General features: G+C 36.9%; 1 protein-coding gene across 1 annotated transcript in view; it reads left to right on the forward strand.

The window, feature by feature from the left end:
* Positions 1–516: 516 nt before the first annotated feature.
* The window catches only part of FMN1 (formin 1), a 209,386-nt gene continuing 195,318 nt past the window's right edge, over positions 517–14,584 (forward strand). Inside the window, exon 1 of the mRNA XM_074868155.1 lies at positions 517–630. The gene's annotated coding sequence lies outside the window, so the exon portion shown is untranslated. The remainder of the gene's footprint in view (positions 631–14,584) is intronic.

Genomic DNA, 14,584 nt, shown 5'->3' on the forward strand with positions numbered 1-14,584 from the left:
AGTTACTGTGGTGAGCGGTGGCTGTGTGATTGGCAGTGATGCTCTTCCAGGAGGAGACCAGATTTCATGGATGATGCAAAAACAGTTTATGACAGAAATAAGCCGGCTGAAGCCTCGGTGTGTTGGCTCCCCGGAAGCCCACACTTTGCTGGAAAATCTGTTTTCTGACACGTCAAGCGGCAAGACCAAACGGCACAGCGACGGCCCTTCCAGCGAGCCGGGCAACACCCCCGGTCCCCAGCCCTTGGCCGCCGGCCCCGCACGCATGCAGTCCCGGCGGGGCCGGGGGGCTGCGCCGACCCCCCAACCTCCGCCTGTGCCCCCCCCTCCGCCTGCCTCCGCTCCGCCGCCGCGGGGAAGCGGCGCAGCCCGAGGATTGGTCGCTTGCCCTGTCAGTCCTGTCCTGTCACCTCCCCCACCGGGAGGGACCGGCGAGGCGCGCGCACAGCGAGGGGCTCCGGAGCTGGGAATGCGCCGAGCGGCGGCGGGGGGGGCGGCGGTCACCGAGGGGCGGGGGCCGGGGCTGGCACGGGGCGGCCGCGGCCGTGCAGCCGCTCAGCACCCCGTGCCCAACCCTGCACCTGAGAGAGCAGCAAGAGCATCCCAGCGCCGGGCTCCGCTCCCCGCCAGGTAAGGGATACGCGCCCTTCGCTCGCTTGGCTGCTGCGCTGCCCATCCGCCCGTTCCCCGCAGGGGCTTCTGTCGCAATCGGATGGATTAAAATATAAACCCACTAACTCAAGACTGCGGAGAAGAGATCTGTTTAGCCCTCATTAGCATCTCGTCTGCTCGCTCGCTGTTTATTTATAAATAGCTTCTGGGGGATCATAGAAGCTGGGATCTCAGTTTCTCGTGCAGTCCTAAAAAAGTCCGTAGCTTTCCTCCCTTCTCCTTTCCTGTCGGGGCTATTAATGTAAATTATTACCGGATTACTGCCCCTGCCCCAAAATGACTCTCTACAAATTGAGCTCTTTTTCTTCTAGTCTAATGTGGGATAGGTACAGTGAAGGGGGGAATGTAGCTTGTTATAATTCTGTAGTTTTTGATGGATACAAATATCTTCATGCACCCAGGGGGGCAGATGAGCGGAAAACATGTGATTAATATTTGCAGCGTTCAGACAATCTGATACTTTATGTTGTAAAGCTTATGGGAGTCACCATTGCAGATGAGGCTACTGAACTGTTACCCTGAGTTAGAATGCATTTCTATAGGGACATCTGCAAATATCTTTTCTACGTAGGAAAAGGACACATACTAACATTCTGGAGAAGCCCTTGCTGTTTTTCACAGTCTCCTTTCTTCAGCTGCAGTATTAAATTGCATTATGATACAACTGACAGAGAGTTGGTCTGGGAACTGTATATACTCAGTCCTTCTGGCTGTCCCACTGTCTTGTCTTGTGATATTTGTTTTCTCAAGAGTGTAGCAGGAATCATAATGGCTCCTTACTTTCTTGGAGCTTCACGGGAAATTAATCAATATTAAAAAATTGCTGAGAAAGTATAGAGAAGTTTTGATTATGTTCCTAATCTTAGTTATTTATTTCTATCCATCCTTTGAATTGTTCATGATGGTTTTACATGTTGAAATGTCTTGTGCAAGTGTAAAACCATTATGTACACATTTAAAGATATTTCTACAAGTTTGTCAGTAGTATTACTATGAAGTTCAGGCAAATCACTTACACATAATGTTCTGAAACTTTCACCTTCCAGGTAGCTTGGCCTGTGCTTGCAGGTGAATTTACTTGTTTGGGTAAGTTTCAGCAGAAACAGTTCAGTCACTTTGGATTAAATGGAGAGTGGAAGGGAGAAAGAAGAAATGCTTTCTGTATTACTAAAAAAAGAAACTGTCAACCCATAACATCATTAACTTAATTTGAAGAACTGTAGGCAGAATATCTAGGGATAGAGAGTTGCAGTTTGGTATGAAATCAAACCATCTTGTGAAGTGTCTTTTTAACGGTGGAAATGAATTTTGACTTGAGTGCAACCCATCACATTAAAAGTCAAGTGCCATGAAGATGCATGTTCCCTTGTGGTTTTTTATAGATGTGTGTGTAAGGTATACAGCTACATGGGCATGTGTGACTTAATCATGTGGTAAGTAGTAAACAACAAGTGAATGTTTCCCTAATATTTTGCATCTTGTTAGGATAAGACTGAAGTAGAGGCATGGGTAAAAGTATATTATCTCTGTAGAGGTTTTCTTACATGAACAGGTATTTCCAGAAGATTTGAAATTTTCCTTTGAATTTCTGTTTTCAGTTTTTTGTATCTGTAGAGTGTACAGGTCCACCTATCAATCCTTGTTCACTTAATTTAAAATAAACCATCAATACTTTTAAAAGAAGAAAATAATGTGTTACTAGAAGATGATGACAAATTAGAGAAAATCTCAATCTGAGAAAGTTTAGCAACTAAAAGACCTTTTCCTTTTGTGGAAGCTATAGGCAAATATCAAATAGAAAACTGAGAAATGGATGCTTTTCAAAATAAATGCCAAGGTAATGAATTTCAACTTTATACTAACTGTTGTCAGGATATAAAAATATGGTGGAGACAGTTCTGTCTGGGATATGAAGAACTACTGTTGTTTTTTTGGAGGGGAGGTTGGTTTTGTTTTGTTTTGTTTTTAATTAGAAGACTAATATCCCACTTTTTCTCTGGCAGAAAAAGAGATTATTTTTCCGCTTTATTTAAGAACAACTCTTGATGATTTGTCTATGTCAAGAAGCATGTAATCTTGCGCCTTTACAATATCATTTAACAAGGTGATACTTTCTGAAGCTTTAATCCTGCTTTAACTTGCACACCTAAAATGTTTGATAGTGGAACCAAAAGTCAAAAGCAGCCTTTGTAGATGACCCTAAATGATACTCTCTAGAGAGTAGTCAAGAGTAGGAAAAGGAAGGCAAGAACAATCATAGAGATCTTCGTTAAAGCTCTAGGGTGAGACGGCTTTCTGCTCTTTACTGTAGTATTTAAGAACTGAATGAGAATAAAATTTCCATGTGCCTCTGTGTTGCTGTTTTCAAAAACTAGTTTGCATCCCTTTCTCCACCCAGTCTTCCTGGCATCTGAGAATGTTTGCCAGCTTTTAATTTTGCTTTAGCTATTTTGGCATGAAATAAATTCTTCTAGCTTTGATCTCATATGGCTTTTAAAATATATAATCTGAATGTATATTCCATTAGCTTTTAGGTGTCATGAGTACCACCAAAAAGGCAGGAAATTGTCCATCATGGAGTGACCAAATAGATACAACTCAATGGAATCTGAACCTCAACTGAGTAGAAATTGTTTTTACCATTTCAGCATGTTTTATATATTTATACATTATTCCTTTACATCCAACACCTCTTTTTATTATTAATAATCATATCTCGCTGCTATTGTCACTAGTTGTGACCATCCATGTTTATTTGCACGTACTTGGAGACAGTAAGAGCAAAGATGGCATTAATATTTTAATGCCCAAGCACAAGTCAGTCCTTGTGATTTTTGTTGATTTTTTGGATCTGATTGTACTCCTAATGATCTGTTTAGTTCAGCCTTCCTCTATGACAGTGGAGCCTCTAGAGCCTAGAGCTGCCTTCAAGAGGGAACCTGAGGGAGGTTTTTCTTCTTTTTGCCATGATCATTTAAAGCCTTATGCAATTTCATAACATCTCCCCAGATTAACGTTTGTGAATTTGCTTCCCTGTAAGTGTTGCCAGAGTAGAGATACAGTATGTATAGTGAGTCGTACCACTCTGCTCGAGAACAGGGAAAGTGCACAAAATGTGCTGCATGAATTCTTATCCAAGTAACTGTCTACTAGTCATGCAGATACTGCTGTTTTTTCCCTTTCCGTGGAAGGTTGAACCTCTAATCATTAGTTTGGACATTGTTTGATTTTAAATCCAGTTCTATGTGGTGATAATGGAGGGCTTAGTATCTCCACAAGACCATATATATTTTGTTGAGTTGGGCCCTTAGAAAGTTACGTAAGACCTGTAAATTCCTAATATTGAATTGCTTCTGTCCTCCAGTTAAAGAGTCATTAAATCTTATGAATTATTTTAAATGGTGTTACGAAATCTTGAAGTAAAATTGGTATTTATTACATCAAGATTTATGTTGACATTTTTCTCAAAACCATTCTTTTTATCCTGAAGTATTTTAAGCTTATTACACGAAATACTGCTTCTTCATGTTTTAATCTTCTTGCTTTTTTCCTATAAGGGTTGTCTTGTTGCTAAAATTAGAACCCCCTTGGGGATCTATGCAACCTGTTCTATCTTAAAGCAGTTTGAGTTTTATACATATTTTTAAACATTATTATTGGTAGAAGTGCATTTGCCTGTTGACAGACTTGCTGAATTTAATAAAAATTCCATGTACGGTTTTCCATGATAGGGCACAGGCCAAAAATATCACAATGATTTATAAGCAATGAACCATTTTCAAGACTTTTTTTGACGTTGATTGATATGCACTTAGGACAGATAAAACAGACTAAATGTTGTATGTATAAAAACCAATGCTTAATATACCTATTTGTTTAACAGGCCTTTGGAAACCCTGTAATCTCTCCTCTCAGATGGATAGCAATTGGGTTTATACTTTTTTGTTAGTTATAGTCATATGTCAAAACCATTTAGCTATGTATGAAATGCTGCTAGCAAAAAGTTGCACTGAAGAAAACAAATGCGATTATTGTTCTCTGCTTCTACACTTACTTTTTTGAAGTGTTAATATGATCATCCCATTTCATCCAGTACAGCCAAGGTTTTCAAAACTTCAATGATAAATATAATTTTTGAAGAAACCCAAAATTTCTTAAGACTAAAGTAATTCCAAGATCACTAAAGTTTAGGAAGGGGGAAAATTAAAAAGCTTTCTGAGTTTATTCTTGAAGTATGCATAGTTAAAAATAGGTTTGTTGATTTATTAAATACATTATTTCAGAATTTTTCTTGATTCCTAAGAGCTTAATGTGGGACAGCATCTTTGACCTTTCATTGCAAAAAGATATATTCAAAGCTTGCTGGATTTTATGGAGGCGTTCTTCTAAAGGTGTAAAATGTTAACACAGGTTTTTTTAATTGCTGTTTTTCTTTTAAATTCCATTTCTCTTCTGTCTTCTTCACTACTGAAGCTTCGTTAGCATTTACACCTCCTTTTGCAGTTGATCCAAACCTTTCCTTGCTCATGAAATAGCTCAAGGATTTGCTGTAACATAGCCTTTCAGTTTTCTTCTCCTTTGCTTTCTTTAGATACTGTATTGGGTTTAAAGTTCAGAATATATGGGTATGCCAGATGTGTCTCTGAAAGTGATGTTTGGCGAAAGACCTTTGGTCTGAAGGGCTGTGTACTAAATGCTTCATTTAAATATTGTCACGACACTAACAAGCATGGACATGCAATAATTAAATAAATAAAAATCTGATGTCTTGGTTTAGTGAAACTAAAGATGCTAAACAATACAAACCAGAACAAGATGCAGCTTTTGCCTGAAGAGTTTGCTGTCCAGACAAGCAAAATTAAAACTTTTGGACAAAGATTAACGGAAGACAGTTCTTTTATTTAAAAATATTTAATTCATGTTGTTGTTCTGTAGAAATATCCTGTACTTGCTTCCAGAAGTGGAAACAAGCTACTGTGTATCCTGTAGGATGTACCCACTGATAAACTATTAAATAAGAAATGTTTTATTTTGGGGGGATTATTTATCTAGGTTAAAACTGAGAAAAAGTCATGTGCACAGTTTACAACCCAAGTCTAAAGTGTTCAAATACAGTCTTGAAGGTTTATATTATTTTTTTCACTATCAATGCAAAATTTTTTGTTTTACTTTTCCTGATAATATATTATGTTTCTGTTGAAATATGTGAAGATTACATTTTAGACATGTGAATAGAGGTCTGTACAAGCTGTTTTGGACTAATATGGTGCTTTTTTGTTTATTACTTGAAAATCAGCTGACTATTAACTAGTACAGCTTTTCATTAAGACCTCTGTATCCTGAGGCAAAAGATCTTTCTTCTTGCCTGTAATTATTTTTACATCACTAGATGAGCTCAGCTGAATATTAGCCACATGCCGCTATACACCTATCCAGGAATAATTTTCAATTTTAAGATATAAGATATCATTGTGAGTGTTCATCTTAGGTACAGAAAGTTGTAGGGGAGGGTCATTTGTTTGAATAAGGTATATGTATTACATAATTAATAAATCACAGAATGCTGTGTGTTGAGGTTGTTGAGGAATAAACCTTGTCTTTATTTTAAGAAAGATGAAATAATTCTAACATTAATTTTAATTTGCAGATTTGGCAAAATACTCTTTTCTTACCAGAAGAGTTTGGGGTATTGTTGGTTTCTTTGCTTGTTCGTAAGTATCTTTTGAATCCCTTTGAATCATAATAGTTTTTGCATGTATGCTCAAGATATGGTGAAAGCGTAAGTCAAGTCGCAATGATAATACTGTACCTCCTACTTTAGCCCTTCTGAATTTTGGATAGATAGACTCAATGGATTTTCATTTTCCTTATGTAGTAAGAAATGAAGAAAATATGGTCTGGAATATGGTGAAGATGTCTTTGGTCTTTGTTGAGGAAGGTACAATTTAACTGTTGCTGCTGGGTTGGACTGGCAGACCTAGGCCAGGAGGGCAGCCTCATTCTCTGCTCTAATATCTGTTAGCTCCAACAGTTTCCTTTAGAAGAGAAGAGCTGAGGGTCAGTGTTGGTGCTTGAAACAAAGTCTGCCTGGTGTTTCATGTATCATGCAAAATGGAGATTCTTCTGGTTTCATCTGTTGTATAGAATAAACTTGTTTTTCTGATATTCAATTGAAAAAATCAGCAAGACTGATTGCTACCATCTTTATTGAAGTTGCTCAGGCATTTTTCATTTTAAGACTCTCTTTTCAGTTAGAACTTTGTGACACTTTAATTATTTAAGCTGCAATTCTCCATGTTGCCTCCTGAAATGTTTTTCCTTAGGAAAATCTCAGTAAAAAACTAAGGCAGTTTTTTTTCCAAGTAAAACTGGAGAACTGGGGCGAGAAATGACAAATATACTTTTGATCATGTTATAATCTATTAAACCCATTTAATACCTTTAAATTCTATAAGAGTTGCTGTTGCCATCACTTAGAAAAAAGTCCCTTATTTGTAAGGGAATGACATTTTGCTTCAAATCCTATATGCTGAACTTATCTTTATCTAGAATGCAATGTTTTTAGTGATAAAAACAGTCAGAAAACTCTGTTCCAGTCCAAAAAAACTGGAAGCAAGATGATCGACTCATGAGTTCTCTTGGTTCTTTCCCTGCTAAGTGCCCAGGAGCAAGGTGGAAAATGTAAAAACCTGGCTGAAGTGCAGAGGGATTTTGTTTGTTTAAATGCTGTACTTCTTGAAATAGTCTGTTTCAAAGACTGTTACTGTGTTAAGAGTGATTTCTTTGGGATATGTATACGGATTGCCTTTGCTCTTTCTTTCCTTTAATGTCCAGTAGTTTAGTACTTATTCCATTAAAGACTTTTCATCTTTGTAATATCCATTGTAGAATTTTTTATTAGCAACCTCCTGAACAGTCAAATGGAAGAGATTGTGATGGAAATCGCATTTGGTAACTTGTTGCAAATTAGTCCACTTTCTCAAACAGATTTTTGACAAACAGGTCCTGTGGTGTTGCTGAACTCTGCCAACACAGTTTCAGTAGTAATGAGGACATGTTGTGTTCATCTTTTTTCTTTTTATAACTTGCTGACGCAGCTCTGTCAGAAAAAACAACATATTGCTCTGCTAAATTGAAGTAGGCTACAGAAGAACGAGAACTTTCATGTCAGTCTCTTTAGGGGGGGAAGAGGTCTTGTTGCTCTCTGTAACTAAAATTCTAAAAGGTATTAGCACAGATAAAGTATTAACAGAAAAAAGAATCCACCTGTACAAATTATGCGTATTTCCAAATTATGGCAGGTTATATTCAGAAAGTACTGCGGGTAGAAGAAACAAAGAGATTACTTGCTATCAGAGTTTCCATTAGCCTCTCCCTGTGCTTCCAGGGCTCTTCCTTTTCAGTTTGCTTAGACATAATACTGTTTTTTTTTCTCCAAGAATCAACTCATACCCTAACTAACCTCTTTAAAAGCAGAATTATTTGTCTTCCTTGGATCACTGGTACTTCCATGCAGTTATTTCCTTCTTTGTACGCCAAGTTCAAAACTAGACCTGATAGGAAATTAATTTCTTTTGAAAGTTATTTATGAAAGAAATGATACATTAAATTTCTTGCTCAACCTGCTGTATAATAATAATAAAACTCTTATCTGGATTTTTAAAAACAGAAATTTTAATTATTTTCCCCTTCCCCTTCCCCTTCCCCTTCCCCTTCCCCTTCCCCTTCCCCTTCCCCTTCCCCTTCCCCTTCCCCTTCCCCTTCCCCTTCCCCTTCCCCTTCCCCTTCCCCTTCCCCTTCCCCTTCCCCTTCCCCTGTAAAAGACAGGAGTATCATCCAGGATTTTTATTTATTTATTATTTAGTTTTTATTATTCATTTTCTATCTGTATAATTATTTTCTAGTTTTGAAAAATCCAATGGCAAAAACATAATTCAGTGAAATTCTAGAATACTTTTAAGTTGGGAATATTTGGAATAGTTAAAATGTAGGAACAGCCTGGAGATCTTTTTTTTTTTTTTAATTTTGTACTTGGCTATGTCAGAAAATGGGTTTGTGGAATTAGGGGAATAATCCTATAACAGTTTTCATATTTCTTATCAGGTTTCTAGATATTTTTTTCCCTATTCCTGTGCTCTCTTCTGTAATAATGCATTACAAGCCAAAATCAGTTCAAATCTTTGACCATCTTAATATTTCGGTGAAATTCTAATGTTTTGTTTCAACTGTAACTATCAGCAGAAAACAGTGTTTTAAGAGAGATTTCGGTTGTGTGATCTTTATTCCAGCATCATTGTTAAATATACATCACCTTTATATAAAATACAGATATAAAGCCTATAAATATCATACATTTCAAGATAATGGCTCTCCATAATCTTGTGTGTAGTTTCTTCTTTTTTTAGTAAACAGTGATGAGTTGTAGCTCGTAGATGTGAAGAGAGTGATAAAAATAATTTTATTAACAAAACTGTGAAAACCACAATACATTTTCATGATGTAGACGTCATGGACAAAGAGTTGGGATATTATTTGTGTTATTGTAAGAGATTTCAGTGAGATACTTAGTCAAATTGGAAGACAGGTAAAACATTCTGTCAACTCTGAGATGGATTAGCTGACAAAATTTAACAGCAAATCTAAAAGTGCATATTATCTGGAGATTATATTTCCTTTTCATATGTGGTCCATCTATTCTCATCCACATTATGGTGGTTGTAATACTGAAAGGGTTCTTTTGTCAAATCATTACCCTACATCCATTTCTTTGGTTCCTGTTGCATAGACCATTTCTGCTGCTACCAAGTGATTTACCAAGGCTGTCTTGTGGCCTCAGACAGCCTTGTGAGAAACCAGAAGCATTTATTCCTGGTTCTTCTTCACATATACTGCTTTTATGAGGAAGTAGTGGAGTGAAAATGAGACTTTGTAGTAACAGAGCTTAAATGTCTGGTCATATGTTGATATTGTACTTTGAAAATCAATAGGAAACCACGAATGTGGTTTGATTAGTGGATGTTTAAGAGGATAATTTACCTCTTTATGGATTAAGTTTTGTTGTTTCACTATATAAACTGCCTGGTCCATCTATACCATGCTAGTGGCCACTTAAGTATAGCTTGAAAGATGTATTTGGCTGTAATGCATCAGGCGTATCAGGTAACCTTCTATTAGTGCTGCAAGAGCACCATTAGTTCATCTAATTAGCTGTAGCTTGTTAACACTTTGTGAATCAAAGGATTCTGCCTAATATAATTCCCTGCAGATCTAGAATGAAGTCTTATATTTGCATACCTTTGAATCGTAAGCAATGGGAAAGTTCCTTACAAAACGTTAAAATCTGGTCAACGCTGGTGCAGCAGAAAAGTTCTTCATGCTGGTCCTACCTAAGCTAAGACATGTTGCTACAGAAGTGTTAGTCTCTTAAAGCTATATTGGCCCATCTTTGTGACTGTTGGAAGAAACATTGAGAATTATTTGGCACAATATTTTGCTAGAAGTAGGTACAAAGATTGATATGTTAACAGACAGATTCTTTAAAATTAGTTTCTGGTTTGGGGATTTGGAATTTTTTCAATTAGCAGAGAGATGGGCATGCTAGAGGAGCACTTACAGGAAAATATCTTACATTGTTTAGATGGAATATTGGTTTGTCACTAGGCATAGAAAACAGGGATAATGGTTTGACTGCTCAAAGTTTTGCATTTGAGAAGAGAGATTTCAAGCACATATCTATATCTTCAGAAATCTTTGATTAACTTCTGGCATTTGAAGACTGAAGGGGTGTTTTCCTCACTCTGCTGTCCATTTTAACATCTCATTCCCTCCTCATTTTTCTGTTTTTCTCCTCTGAGATTCTATTTTCTGTCATTCTGTCTTTGAAATCAAAAAGCATACAGGAAAGGAGCCAGGAATAAAACATTAATTTTAAGGAGTATATTTTATTTTATTTTTTTTTTTAATTTATAGCAGATAGTTGATTTCAAATAGGGATTGCAACATAAAATATTAAGAGAAACATTTTTACAGGAAGCATAGTGCTGGAAACCTTTTTTTCTTTAGGATCATGTATCTACTGTAAAATGGAAGCTACTAACACAAGGGCATGTCAGAATTTTTATTGGAGGAATACCATGGAGAGCTAAACTTTTGTATAAGCAACCATTATTAAGAAATGCAGTGAACAGGAACCATCAGTTTCAAGGAGATCATTGACATTATATACATCTCATTCAGAAGTCTTTGAAAATACAGGTTTCTAAAGATATCCTTATGATATTTATTAACCTTTAAGGTATACTTTTTTTCTGCTTTTACAATAGCACTTTTAAAAAATTCCCTATTCATTGGTTGAAGGCTTATATAGCTTCCTCCCACCATGTGGCTTTTGGAACGGGATCCCTAACAAGTTAGCACAGTTGGGTGGAACTAGCTGGAGCTAGAACTACATGTTTGTAATAGGGAAAAACATAATTTATGTGTGGCATTTAACTTAGATAAATTGTATTAAAGGTCACTTGGCTCAAATCATAGAAGCAAACATCTGAATAAAGGGACTTTCTTAGTAAGAGTACAACTGAAAATATTTGTCAGGAATTGTGATGTCTTTAGTGAAGAAGGTCACTTTAAAAAATATTTTTATCACTTCAGAAACTAAACTATTAGTGAAGTCAGTATTTTCCATATAATTCTAGTTTTGTGGTCTAGGGGTTTTTTAAACAATTTTTGAGACCAGGTGGTGTGAGTAATAGATGTATTTTATGTTTGTTTCCCAACCTGACTAGTTAAATTAATATAAATTTTAAGTATAAATTGTGAGCATTAGTTCTAAACAGCATTAGTTCTAAACAGTTACAGGCTGGAGCGATGGGCTAAGGCCAACTGCATGAGTTTCAATAAGGCCAAATGCCGGGTGCTGCACTTGGGCCACAACAACCCCCAGCAGCGCTACAGACTTGGGGAGGAGTGGCTGGAGAGCTGTCAGTCAGAGAGGGACCTGGGGGTGTTGATTGACAGCTGGCTGAACATGAGCCAGCAGTGTGCCCAGGTCTGGAGAAGAGGAGGCTGAGGGGAGACCTCATCACCCTCTACAACTACCTGAAAGGAGGTTGCAGAGAGCTGGGGATGAGTCTCTTTAACCAAGTAATAAGTGATAGGACAAGAGGGAATGGCCTCAGGTTGCACCAGGGAAGGTTTAGACTGGATATTAGGAAGCATTTCTTTACAGAACGGGTTGTTAGGTGTTGGAATGGGCTGCCCAGGGAGGTGGTGGAGTCCCCATCCCTGGAGGTGTTTAAGAGTCGGGTTGCCATAGCACTGAGGGATATGGTGTAGTTGGGAACTGTCAGTGCTAGGTTAACGGTTGGACTGGATAACTTCAAGGTCCTTTCCAACCTAGATGATTCTGTGATTCTGTAAACCCCAAAGTTTCTTCATTGCTTTTTTCCATCTCCTGTACCCTAAAAAGGTAATATGTTTATTTACAGATATTTCAAATGAGACAGTGGTCTATAAAGGACCAAGAACTAGTACGGAGCAGTCTGGCTTCTGAGAATGGATTTGCTTCTAGTGAGGCTTCATTGTATTATTCAGTCCATCCAGAAACTTTTAAAAACAATTTTAATTAACTTTACATGCTATGTGTAGATTATCTTTTTGTTATTATTTTAGATTTCAAGATGTTTAGATTTCCTTATCTTCAGATCACAAAGTGTATTCAAAAAACTGGGTTTCAGATTATTTTGTTTCATGGTCTGTCTTGCGTTGGATTAATTTGAACAGAGTGACATAGTCAAAGATCATAAAAGATCCAAGGCATTTTAACATGCTTTTCTGGTTATTTCCATTTTATTTATTTTTTGTATAGTTTTTATATTTTGCATTTATGCTTAAAAATTGGTTTTGGTATACAAAGCTCTCCATCATGGATTAACTTAATGACTTTCAACCTTATGTTCAGTTATGTTATCTTTTTGTTTCATCTGAATTTGTTGGCAAGACTCTAATATGCTTTAGTACTTCCCTTGTGCCATTGCATGAGGTCTGAAGTTTAATAAAGCAGTTCTCTGTCTGGTATAGACTCTGCTTCTTATTCCTTAACAACTCTTTGCTAATGTAGTTCAGTACTTTTGTAGTTGAGAAGAGCAGTATTTTAAACTACCATTGCTAACAGTATGAAGTATTGTTCAAGCTATTGCACAAATAATTAAATACTCTAATTTGGGGAGTTTTGGTCACAATCCTTTAAATACAATGTAGATTTATTGTTGGAAAGTGCTTGTTAAAGAATTCTTTTATTTATGTCTAAGCTGCTGCAAGGCGCTGTTACATTTTTGTCTTCACGAAGAAATAATCCCTTTTTATCTTTCTAATTATAACATTTGTAAGTCAAATGATAGTTTGAAAGAACCTCAGAGAAACAGGAGAGTTTAAGCAAGAGAAGAAAATGATGGAGTTTGTCTCTATCAAACAAGTTGTGCTCAGTAAGCAAATATTATTGCAGTTTCATTTCAGTTTCTTCTAGCTTGTGACATGGATCCTTCTTCTGTCCATGTTTTTACCACCTTTCCTCTACCATGCTTCTTCTATTTTGGTGTGTTATTTAGCTACATAACGCAGCACAGAAAGCTACCCATAGCATACTTGGGAACAAATTGCCACCTAATAACAATCATATTGGGGAAAGCTGGGAAAGTAAGGAGTTCCAATTCTTGCTACTTAAAGGGGAAGGAGGAAGACCATCTGCCATGCTGAGCAGTGAATGATGTGTCCTGCTAGAGAGAAGAAAATGCAGCTATGGAGACCTGACTTTCTAAGAGCACGTTTTGAACAGCAAAATGGATGGACATGTTGGCCCTAGACTTCAAGGAGCACTAAATCTGTGACATTTTTCGTTGTTGTTAAACTAAAAAAAAAAAATCCATCAGCAGAGCAAGTTTGCTTCTCAGCCACCTATTTAACAATTTCATTTGTTCCTTCCAGTGTATATTTAGCTATCTCTGAGTAGCTGTTTTTCTCCTTAAAGTAGTATTTCTCACAACCTGAATCACACCGCTCTCCTACTATGCATTTGAAAGCTGCATGAGAGAAAGTTAACAATGATGCTGAAGATTGCCTTCATTGCTCCACACTGTATGTTCTGTAGTTAAAATCTGAAGTCTTCTTGGATTAAGGTGCATTTTACTTAAGCTGTAAACTTTGCCTGAATGTGGCTTTAATTTACAAAAATTCGCTCCCTGTAGTAAGGTTTGCAAATGCAAGTAGGATTATAAACAGATTGCAAGGTAAACAGAAAAGTTGGGGAATTGGTGTTGTAATTAAGTTTGAAAGTCCTTAACCAGTTTCTTGCCTTAACATAATTCTCCTGATAATTTCGTACAATGCTTCTGCTTATAGAACAGGGAGTTCACTTCTTTCTTTGTTTTCTGATGGAAGATTATAAAAAGGCTGAATAAGGTGCTGAAGGCACGAAAGAGAAAAAGGTTTTCTTAGTAAAGAATGTATCTATTAACAGAAATGAGCTTCAAAATACCACTAAACAATGCAGCAGTGCATGGTATCACATTATGTTTTAAATCAGTGAAAACTGATAGGGAATATTTCATTGGCCTAATAGTAACAAAGTGTCCTTTCTGCTATTGCTGTTGTTACTATTACTGCTTTTCTCTAAAACGCATTTTTAATATGGCTTAATTTCAAAGTATGTGTAAATTTTAGCATCATAAGGAGGGGGTTACATTCTGTTCAAGGCGATTCTAGATTTTAATGTGTCAATATGTGTGCACTAAATCCATTGTTTAGTTTGGTGTAACTAAGAAGAGATCTAATAGGATGTAGCCATTAAAACAGGTCTAAGCTGGTGTAACAGGTTGTTGTCAAAGATGTTAAGATTAAAAAAACACCTTCAATAAAT

The sequence above is a fragment of the Strix uralensis genome, chromosome 4 (genome assembly GCF_047716275.1).
Source record: "Strix uralensis isolate ZFMK-TIS-50842 chromosome 4, bStrUra1, whole genome shotgun sequence".
Lineage (NCBI taxonomy): Eukaryota > Metazoa > Chordata > Aves > Strigiformes > Strigidae > Strix > Strix uralensis.